Genomic DNA, 12906 nt, shown 5'->3' on the forward strand with positions numbered 1-12906 from the left:
TTAATGTTTACCGTAAATGTTTCTGAAAATTATTTTATAAATTTTGTTAGTAAATTTTTATAATATTAAACTTATAACCATGTTTCTAAGAGTTTGTAGATCAACAACAAAACAAAACTGTTGAGTATTTTTTGGAACTAATAAACTATCCAAAACACTTAACTAAGCTCTTCAACCTATTTGTTTAATAATCTAAAGTTTAGGTTTTTGATAACCAAAGTTTCTTTTTTTAACTGTTTTCTCATTAAAACTAAAGCTATGCTTTCAGCTTTAAATACTTTATATTGACTATAAAAACTAAACGTATTTTTCATACGGAAAAAAGAATCAAACGTTATTTCATACAAACGTTAAATTTTCTATCTCAAAGTACTTTTCATAAATATGAATTTAAAATGCCGATTCTAGTATCTCAAGTTATATATTTATATTTTTTCATACCAATTATAGTAATGTGCTTCGCAAAAACTATCTCGAAGTTGCAGCTACTTATGTCATAATTTTCAACCATGTAATATTTAAGACTAACTTGAAACTTATTTAAAATTAAAATTAGAAAAATTGTTAAATGTTTTATCTGCACTCTAAGTAAATAAATTACTTAAAAGCTTGATACTAAATATATAAGTCAAACTTATAAAAGATTTTTTTTTACACTTTTATTAATTTAAAAGTAAACATAGTAAAAAAAATTAAAGTATATACTAAAGAGGTATTTGGGTATGTTTTATACATTAAGAAATATTTCGTTAAACGACAAATATCAAAAAATACTTTACTGATCAAATACGTTTGAAGATTGGACAACTACCATTACTAAAATAAACTTACCAAATGTTTACCATAATAAGTAAAGCATATGACCATAACAAGTGAGTCATTAAATTATACTAAAACGGTTTAAACATTTTTGGAAGAGTCTTGACTTAGATTTGAGGCATTAATGTAACACTTAAGTTCAATAATAAAACTGTTAAACAAATTATTTTGCCAAGAGACAAGACATACATATACGGGAGAAACTTCTGTTTCAATCTAACCAGTGGATAAAAATTCTTTATAAAACTTACGATTGGTTTTATTTACATTAGTACTTGATCTTTCAATAAAGTTTTAACTTTTATCAAAACTATCTTTTGACCTAATTATCAAATCAGTATATTTTTTTTGATAAAACTAAAAATTAATAGTTACAAAAAAACAATAAAAAAAGCAATGTTTAACTAATTACTTTTCTAAAAGTTTTTTAGAAAACTTAAATATTAGTTATAAAAAATGTTTGGTTAGATTTTCTTTTTTAATGATTTAAAATAACTTTAAAAAATTACGTTATGTATCCAAATGAAAACTTAAATTTTTTAGTGTTAGTTTTTAAATTTTGAACTTTATTAGAACTTACTCAGCTTAAAAAAAAACATTACGTATAAATGACTAAAGTTAACTGTTAACGATTCTTAAACATAAAATTTTCGTAATGTCTTAACCTAAAATAAGTTATTATTTTTGTTACACACTGTTTTTTATATAACAAAATTTATAAATAATTTAAATGTTTAAGTTCTAGTTTATAGCTTTAATAAGAAAATCTAATGTTTTTCAATTTAGTATTGGAACTTTTTTTTAAATTACAACAAGCTGCAAAACAAAGTTTCAACCTTAAAACTTAACTTTAAAGCATGCAGAGTTACCGTATAGCCAACAGCACTGGTTTACAATAAGTGTTCAGTTAGTTTCAGCAACCGACTACTAAATGAGCGAGATAAGATTTTATCAAAACTTTTGTGAAATATATTTTATTCTAAACCTGCATTTTCTTGCACAAGAAACTAAGTTCACATTTAAAATAGGTATGTAGAGCTTAAGCTTTCCTTTCGATTTAAAACTCTCGTATTCAGATTAAAGCTGCGTGAAATTATTTTGTAAAGACTTATAGACCCAAAACCAGTATTTGGAATACATGAAGTATTCAAAGTGTATAATTAGAATGAAATTTGGTATAGTAATATATTTTGCCGCTTATAATCGTTTTAACTATATACTGTTTAGGAAAATAAATGATTTACTCAGTGATAAAATTAAAACAGTAGCTTAAAATACTTTTAATAAAAAGTCTATTTTCAAAACTAAAACAATTTTACAAATACACATTTTTTTTGTTAAAAAACATTTAAGCTAGCATTTTTTAGCTTATTTACTAATAGATAATACAGTAACCACCTGTCTCAAATTTATATGGAAGTAAGTCTTATACAAAGATGTATGCTAAGATACAATACATAAACATAACGCAAAAATCGCAAACAATTTTTACTTGCTCAAAATAAGTTTATCTTTAGTTGAAACAAATTTAAATTTGTCCTTGTCAACATGCTTTAATTTCTATAAACAAATATATTTCTTTTTTAATCTATAAAAAAACTAAAAATAACTTTACAATAAAAACTTTCAGTATTCAAGGCCTGTGAGTTTAATGTTAAACTCGTTTTTTTAGTATCGCTTATTTCAAAATACTTAAATTATGCTTAAAATCTTAAAACTCAAAAGTCCTAAAAAATTACCTAACCGCTCGATAAATTTATTTACCCTAACTTTTTTTATACCTTATTTTGTTAAACAAAATACAAAGTTAAAGTGTAATTTGCGTTAGAAAATTAGAAAAAAAGTATTGAAGCAAAAATAAAAGAACTACCATTTGTTAAAGTAATTTAAATCTTAGATATTCAGGTAAAAAGAATAATGAATATTGTTTTTCTTTTCATTAATTGAATACTAAACAAGAGAACTAAAAATTGTCAAAAAAATCGACACAAACTAAGTTTTGAAAATTTGCTCCTTATTCGCACGGATTACACTCATTAACATAAAAATTGATTTAAGTAACTTAAACAAGAAAAAAGAGTTAAAAACAGGCGGAGTTTATAAAATGAAACCTTTATTTTCTCATTTATCTAACAATTAAAGTTTGTAAAGGATACAAGATTGAAAACTAAGTATTATAATAAAGTATTGTTCTAAATTTGGAACTAAATTACATGTTTTTAGTGATAAGAAAAACAACATTTTTTATGATTATTGATTTTAAAATAACCTGCTTTTTTTTTAATTCTTCATGTTATTGTAGAAAAATAAACTATAATATTTTAAAAACAGCATTCCCAACAAAGTATTGCTAGGAAAAAAATTAGTTGTCTAAAATTTCGTTTGACATGTTATTTTCAAATAACTAAGACTAAGGAATTCAATATTATCGTTAAAAGATACACACAACTCTCAATTAACATTATTTGAAAAGTAAGAAATGCTACTTATAGTATGTTTTGAAATAATTTTATATAGCAAATAAAAAAAATAAATTTGTATGTTAAACAAAGAAAGATTGATAAATGAAACTGTTATTACAGCAGGAGCGTGTTTTAACTGGTTTTCTCTTATTTGTGCAACCCCTGAAAAAAAAAAGAATAAACGCGATAAATGGATTGAGTATGTTTTTTTTTTAAACAGTTTACTAAAAGTTCATATCTATATGTTAACTTTTTGATATTAAATAAATTTAGTTTATAAGATGTAACATTAAAAGGCGTTAAATCCTGGACATCCTGATAAGCTAAGCTTATCGGAATATATACCACAGATGTTTTAGTCGGAATAAAGTTTTGACACAAAAACATCTGTGGTAAATTTAGTTTATATTTTTTATATAACTAGTAAAGTGACGTAGTTTTATAAGTTTTTTATGAAAAAAAAAATTATCCACCATATAAAATCTCTATAATAACGGACTGAAAATAAAAATAAATAAAAAATTTATGAAAAACCAGCGAATCAAAACTGTTTTAAAAAACTATTTTTGAATATTTTGACAACTCTAAATGTTTCAATTATAACTGTGAAACTCTTGACTGTATCACATATTGTTTTTTATTTTTACAAAGTTAGAAAAACCGTTGTAAAATGTTTGAGTCTACCATTAATTAGTTTTCAAAAAAATAATTTGATTTAAGTTTTATTTTTAATTAAAATTTTTTAACTTGAACTGTTTGACTTAGTAATTTATTTACATATCATAAAATATGATTTTTACTATTAATATAGTTAATTACTAACTTTGATTAGTACTTCGTTTTTAGTTTCTTATGAACAAAAGATTTCGTAATATATGTTAGCTTCACATTGTAAATAATAACAAAACTTAGGTTTAAACTTGAATTATTTTACTAACAATATAAAACTGGATTACTTATTAACATTTTGCATTTTGTTTTAAAGGTATTTTAAAATTGTTTAAAGTTTAAACATTTTTAGGTGCCTGCGAAACTTATGAAAGTTTTAGAAGTTTTTATGCGTTACACAGTTATGTAAATATCTAAATTATATAATTAAAAGCTACTATAGAAAATACAGTATTGTTGAAATAAAAATTGTGCAACCCCACTGAAAAAAGTCTGGACACGCCCCTGAAATACATATTTATATATATATATATATTTGTAAACTTAATTATTTATAAAACAAACCTTAGTTTTTTATTATATAACTAATTAAATAATTTGCTCTAGTTTTAATTGTCTAACATTATTGACCAAAGCTTTATAATAAAACTACATATATGTATATGTATATATATATATATATATAAATAAAAACTTATCGTGTAACCTATATATAACATATGTACACAAGGTTAAACTAAAATGAACTATATCAACATCAAGCTTAAGTTTTTTATAGATTTTCTTAAGTTACTTTGTCTATCTTAAAATGGTGCATTTTGAATGTATTCTATATCATTTTGCAACGGGTTGATCAAACATAGTTTAGAATCATGATCTATATAAATTGTACTTCCACTATACAATTCCAAGAGATACGTATGTTATTTAAAGTCAAGATAATTTTTTCTTTTATTTAAAAAAACATAGTCTACTAGAGCCAATTTAATGGTTTGTATTACAAGTTAAAAAGTAAACTTACACTCTTAATAAAACTTTACTATTAATAAAGATTATATAAATAATAATAATGCTGTAACTCATTGTTTTGTTATTCAAAAATGTTTGGTTATTATTACAACTAAAACAACTATGTTACTAGATTAATTTAAAAAAAATTAAATTTTATAATTTTTCTAATTAAATCGTACTACATTTATAAGAAAAAATGAGCTCTTTAGAAAAATAAATACTGTTAGGAAAAAATAGAAGCTAAAGTAGGTATGTTTTAAACTACAAGTTTGTGCTTAATATGAAAGTTGAAAAGTAAAACATAAAACAAAAAGGTGGCTATGTGCTAAGTATAAACCTGCAGTAAAAAATATTTTTCATTTTCTATTATGTGTTCAGTTCCAAGTTTAATTGCATGCCTGCATTCAACTCACAGATAAACTGTGCTTTTTTACCTACTACGCCTGATAGATCGGCTATAGGATTTTTTACTGCAGGTTTATACTTAGCACATAACACCTTGTTGTTTTATATTGTACATTTTAACTTTCATAACAGACACAAGTTCTTAGTTTACTGCATAATTTAATTTATTATATATTTAAATCATCTGTATAAGATCTTTTTAATTATAATACACGACTGCTCTTTTCTAAACCATTAATTAATTATCTTACTTAATATGAAATATATATGCAGTTGAAATTGTGATTGTTTTATGTACAGCGCTATAATTTAATTGTTGGTCAGGGCTTTGAAAGCTTAATAACAATTTTAGTTGTTTTTAAATTTTAAGTTCAGTTTGTTATTTTGAGTTGTATTTAATTTTACTTTCGTTAAAAATAGATTTAACCAATATAAATATTTTACAAACATATACTATCCCAAGTTTCTATGGCTTTAACTACCTTTACTACTGATTAATTTATTAATTCAGTAATTAATGTTTGTTGTTTTACTTCTTTTCATTTACATTAGATTACTTATTATTTCAAAATAATTGCAAAAAAATTCTTTTAAATTAAAGTACCTTACTACTTTTTCCAGACATAAAGAATAAGTTATCAGTTCATAGTGTAAGTTAATCGACTTGTTTTGAATGTTAGTATATAAAAGCATAATATTGTTACGTAGTCATTTTAGTTTTTTTTCAATTATTAGTAACGTTTACAAGTTTGAATTAGTAATTCTTGATTTTAATGTAAGTGGTTTTATATTTTGATTTGTTATTTGTTTTGTATTTTACTTTACTTTATCTAATTTAGACTAAATAATTACAAATATTATATAGTTTTATAACAGTCGGAATCAACATTATGTATTGTATCATTAATGTAACCATTAAACTACAATAATCTATATTATCTATTTTTATTTTTAATTAAAACATATGTATATATATATATACCTACTTAAGCTTCTATTTTTTATATTCAGTATTTGCTTTTTACAGAGCTCCGTTGAAATGTTTTAACTTGTTAACACGCATAAACATGTGTTAGTGTAGTAAAGAAAGAATACGGTTTAATTTGTTGTTATTATAAATTCCAGGAACTTGTTTCGATTGGATCTTTGTTAACAAACGCTTAAGTTTATGTTTTTAAATAGTTAAGTAAAAATTTACCATTTAATTGAAAATTTATTAATGTAAGTAGGTAATTGAGTTTTGTAAAACATATCATTTTATGCTTGTTTTGTAAATAATTTAAATTTCTAATCAGTCATCCTGGAGAATTTTATGCATACAAGCTTTAAAATTTTTGCTACTTTATTATAAAAAAAAACAAACAATAAGTTTGATGAAAAACGTTTATTACAACATAAAATTTCATAAATTACTAATATTAACAAGTTATACTTGAGTTAATTTAGGACAGTCTAACGAATACGTTCTTGATACAAATACACATCACTCTAGTTCCAAGGAAACAGTTGTTTATTGACTGTTTTCGAACCTAATTTGTACGCTGGTTGCTTTCTTTTAATTTCGTTTATGTTAGTACTGAGCAGTGAGCTAAAATTGTTATTTAATTTTTTCGATAAGCTTGCATTTAAAACAGATTTAAACTAATTTAAAGTTAAGATATAACTACTGAAGGACCAAAGTATTATTTATTGAAAATAACTGTTATAAGATTTGTTGAAATATAAAAACCAGAGTTTTAGTAAAGAAATTAATAAAAAGAATCTCAGTGTGAAATTTGAACAACATACTATTTTAGCAATTAGGGAAAATATATTCGATTGTGGTTACAATAAAGTAGAAGCTCAAGTTTACAAATACTATAACATTGTGGTAAGTAAGCTCCATTAAGAATTGAATAAATTATTATAAATATTGATTATTAGGTTTACTAGACAAAAATTAAGTAAAAAGCATGATTTTAACTTAATATATATAATATTGTATTCAACATTTAGAAAAAAAAAAGTTATTTGAATTTTGACGCAAAGCTTTTTAAGGCAGTTTATATCGTTAATAATGTATGCTGCTTAATATCTGTAACATTTTTATAAAAGCGATCTTTAAATTGAATGACTTTATCATAACGCGCATCGTTTGTTCGACTACTTATTTAAATTTTTAGATAAAAGTTAGTTTTTTATAAATAAAAATATAATACTTTATATCAACTTAGGAAGTTTGTAGAGATTGTTATAAAAACCATAAAATATAAATAAAGATGTACAGAAAATCCCTTAAAGTATGTAATAATTTATACCAAAATGCGTTAAACAAAAGTAATTTCAAGTATAATTTAACCTACAAACAACATAATAGTACAAGCATTAACAAAAATATAAAAATAAATTGTATTTATTACAACCCGGGCTTTTTAAAATCTGTACAGACTAAAATTGGCAAGCGTTTCCTAGAATGAATTGATAAATATTTTAACAACGACAGTATATACAACAAAATAATTAACAAAAATTACATAAAGATATCATATTACTGCACTCCAAGTATTACGGCCTCTATAAATAGACACAACAATAAGCTTATAAATATTCAGATAAAATTGAAAACTTTGCAGTTGTAACTAGAAATAAAAAGTCCAGTTAACGACAAGTGTTGCTTAAGTAACGTCATACATCAAGCTAAGGTTTCCACGTCCGATAATGACAACAAAATTTACATATGTTCGACCAAAAAATTGTTCAAACCCAGTTATTACGAACTTAAGGCCACTTTCCCAAAACCCTATAAAAAACCCAAAAATTGTACCAACTTGCAAATCATTTATGGAATTTAAGCAATAACAACAAACATACTCAATTGAATGGAAAAAAGTGAAAGCAGTAAAAACTAATACAAACCATACTAACTTATTTCCCTTATGTGCTAGGGCTATCTTGAAAAAAAAAATAAACTCTACATAGCCCTAGCAGACAAAAGAAAAACCTTAAACAAAAGAAACAAACTGATAACTCAATGCCGCATTGCTTAAATGAATATTAATAAACTATAATTTACATAGGTAAATAGTTTGTTAAGATATTAAATAACTTGTGCATCCTTCAGTTTTAAATTATTTGTTTTTATATATTTTTAGGTTTTTAGTAGTTTTTACTTTTTATGGTTGAGTCTGAACTAAAATTTTGTAGTTTTTGTTTTTTTAACTTAATTTAACATTCTAAATACAACCCTTCTAGTATTTTTTCCTTATCAACTTTATCAAAATTCATATGTTCTGCATGATATCTTTACCATATCAACAATGTTCACAACTCAAAATATTTTTTTAATGTTTACCCCTACTATTTTGTTTTATATTCTTTTAAACAATTAAACATTGTATTTCAAACATAAGAACAACGTGTTTTATGTCAAAAAAATTTCCAACTCTATAGTTTTTAAAATGTTTTGTTTTATAAAGTATTAAATTTAAATGCCTTATGATATACTATAGTTCAATGGTTTGTCTTTACCCTTATTTAAGTTATACCTTTTTATAGCTTTTAATAATTTATTCAAAGGTTTATTTTAAAGATTTTATAGAATTGATATTTTTATTAAAATTTTATTTTTAAATTTTATTGTTCTCAACATATAAATTAATTCACATAAATTCTAAATTATTTGTCATTTTTACCATTATTATTTTATTACAGATTTACAATTTGAAATTCCGCTTTGCAGTAAGCAGTGTAATTGTGTTTCTTATAAATAATAAAACTTTAACAATATATGTATAACTTAAAATAAAAATATTGCATTAACAAAAACTTATAACAACAAAACTTTATTTAATAGTTTTACAAACATTTTTAGTCAACTATTGTACAATAAACTATTGTTTACATTGAAAATCTATTTAGATAAAGTATCTTATTAGGTTTAACTAGAAAAATTTATATGTTTTTATTCAAATAAATTTAGTAATCGATTAGCTTTTAATTACAAACCTTAGCAATTAACTTATTTTAAAATAGTTATTTTATTTTTAAGTTTTATTATTGTTTATCTGAATAAAAGAATAAAGTTTTCAAAAATCGGTCATTATTTTGGCTTGCCAAATTAAACTTCAAGGATGTAATTTAATTTGTCAAAACTGCCTAAATAACTTTTAAATTAAACTTTTTTTAGAAAACTCAAGTGAGTTTTGTGTTTAAAAAGTTATTTTAAAATATATTTATTGCGTAAAAAACTTTGTTTTTAGTTAAAATCAAACAAAATTAAAAAACATTAACTATCTTTAAAAAAAAAATGCACCTCAGAAAAAAAAAAAATTAGTTTATAACTACACTGGTCTGATAAGTTTAAACTTTTCAATGTATACAACTTAAAAAAAAAACAAACCGTTTTCCAAAATAAATCATTCTTCTCAGGTTTCTCATAGCGATCAGGTCTTTTAGCATCTCTCTTCTGTGAGTCATTAACGCTGCCGAGTATCTTTTCAATATTAGTTCTTTGTTTGAATTTTCCTCTATAAAAGGATTAGACGCTTCAGTTAAATCTTCTTGTATTCTTTAAAAAACATTAAAAAAGTATTTTAATTTGAATGTTTTAAGTTTAAAAAAAAAACATAAGTTTACTCCTCTGTTTAGTCTTTTTTGTTAGACTTTTTGGAGATTTAAGTTAAGTTAGACTTTAGATAAATATTTTGGTGTATATATTTTTTGGTTGATAAATACGGTTTCATAAACTCCGTGAAAAATTTAACCCCGAGCTAATTTCATCTTAAAACAATGATCTTTTAATCAAAGCACTTTAGGTTGAACACATACGTATTACTATTGTAAAATCGACAACTAAAAAAAAAGAATTTTTAAACAGTTGCACAGCTTTTTAACCAACTACCCAATATTAAGGTAGTTATTCTTTATGGAAAAATTGTTTTTTACATTACTCAAAACTTACTAACAGATAAAAAATAAATAAAGTTATACTGTTGTTTTCAAATTATCTTCAGTAAATCATTAGTGGTAATAAAGTTTTTTTGAGTATATTTATAAAGCTTAAACTAGACTGTAGTTTCTAATCGCAAACAAAGTTTGATGTAAGACGAGCATAAAGATCGATGTTTATAAAATCGTTCTTAATAAACACATAATACGCCTTCTGTTCTAAAGGATTAACGTATTGATTAAACCATTTACATAACTAAACATTGATTTTATGAGCTACAATTTACACCTTCTTTTAACAAATTATAAAAGTACGAGATGCTTCTCAAAGTTCTTTACTATCAAACTTTACTAAGTTTTTAATCATTGCATAGAAAAGGGATAAATTTTTTTAAAGATATTGTTTATTTTTACTTTGTCAATTGCTTATTATTTGTACAGTCTAAGGTTTTAAATTAGCTGGTACTTGTGCTTAGGATTTTTATATAAGCAACCTTTGTATAAAAAAACTAAACATTCTTAAGTAGCACTTGTTTTTTTGATGATTCACAATTTTAAAAGAGTAAGTGTTTCTTTTGTCTTTTTTTAGATCATTATAACAAAAATTTTTTGAAAAATAAAATTAAAGTTCTATGATACTTAATTTTAAATCAGATCGTGTAATATTAAACTCGCAGTTTCTTCAAATGTCTTAATTTTGTTTTACACTTAAGCTCTAATAAAAACACTATTAAAATTTTTAAAAACGTTAAGATTTCGTAAACCATTGACTTTTTTGTTTGTTAAATATAAATAAAACTTTTTACACAGTTTTATTTTCTGATGCCGTCAATTTATGTATTAATTAGGGTTTTTGTTAAGTTACACATAAATCAAAAAGATATGCAAAACTTTTAATTTATATTAAAAACCTTTTTTAACAAGGAAACATATAAGTTTCAGTCTTAAAGTTGATTTCCATATCAATTTTATTTTGTATCTATTTTGTACCAAAAAAACGGAAAGTTGATAACTGAAATACTCTAAATAAAATTGATTCTTTGTATAAAAATCATATTTTAAAATCTATTATTAATTCATATTAAAAAAAAACTTACAGACTTAAGTCATCAGCTGTATTTTCATCCGTACGCAAACAATGAACTTTTTTTTTAAGTTCTTGTAGTACAACTGCATAACAAAATATGTAGACAAAAGCTTTCATACTCATTTTACAGTTACTTGAGTTAAGTCAGTTTAATAGTTCCTATAAAAAATCTACAAGTTAATTAACATTTCATAAGTCTGAATAAAAAATATCTTTTTTTACAAAATGCTTATTATTCCACATAAAGTAAACTAAAGTTAAAAAAAAAACTAACCTATATTATTTAAAAAAAATAAGTTTCTTTAATTAAACGTAAAGCGTATGAGCATTTTAAGCTCTTTTAAACGAGCTATACCTTACACAAAATTATTTTTAACTAGTACGTTAAACAATTCTACTAATACATTTATTAATTAAAATAGTTTCGATAGTTCTTATAGTGGCTAACTAACTGATACTTAGTTTTAAAGCTGCTTTTTTTTTTGTTTTGTGTAGCGTGTAATAAGGTAAACTACATAAAAGTATTTAAAATAGTTCAAATTAGAAAAACGAATTTAGAAGTATTTGAGACACCTAAATATTTAGTAAATTAGCGTATTTATATTACATAAATACTATAGTCCAGATTTATCTGATAAAAATTAGCTGTACAAAGATTCAAACTATTCAGCTTAGCGAAATATCGTTTAAAAAATTAGTTCTGTGATACTTCAATACAGTTTAAAAAAACATAAATGTTTTTATGTTGATTTATAATCAGAGAATTATAAGTTTATTTTCTGTCGATCTACTTGGCATATGATTTTAAAAGTTATTACAACTGAAATACTTGTAAAAAGTGTTTTTAAGTACGGTAAATTACTCAATCGATACGGGTAATCTAAAAAAAATGAACCTTAATCAAAATCTAAAATTTATGTTATAATACTAATTTAAGACACAGTTTCATACAAAAATCTTTATTGTTATTTATAAAAAAATTATATTCACAAAAGACAACTACTTTTACTATGATACTATTTGAATTGTTTACATTTAAATCATAATTTTGTTGTAAACATTTAGTGACTAAGAAAAACTTAAATGTTACCTTTCGTATCGAAGCTGCTAATTACGATATATAAATAAACAAGTTTAAAACAATACATGACTTTCACTTATAGTCATACTAGTAATAAAACATCACATGATGTACATATGGTAGACAAGTATGAATATTATTTATAGTGTCTTTAAAATAAAATGTTTGAACAGTGAAACAGCAAACTAATGTATGATTTATGGCTTTAATAAAACTAAATTAATCTTTATGCACATTTTTCAATTTATTGTTGCGTTAACAAAAATTAAGCTTAAATGATAAACAAATTGAAAAACTAACTAAGTTCTAAATTTTAGTTTTGTTAATAGTCTAATTGACATTAAAACAAAGCTTTAAACTTTTGTCCTTTATGAAACATTTTAAATGAAATGTAAATTAATCTAAATTGAATATATATTTGCTTATTTTTGTGTACAAAAATATAA

The sequence above is a fragment of the Thalia democratica genome, chromosome 4 (assembly GCF_965202585.1).
Source record: "Thalia democratica chromosome 4, ktThaDemo2.hap1.1, whole genome shotgun sequence".
Lineage (NCBI taxonomy): Eukaryota > Metazoa > Chordata > Thaliacea > Salpida > Salpidae > Thalia > Thalia democratica.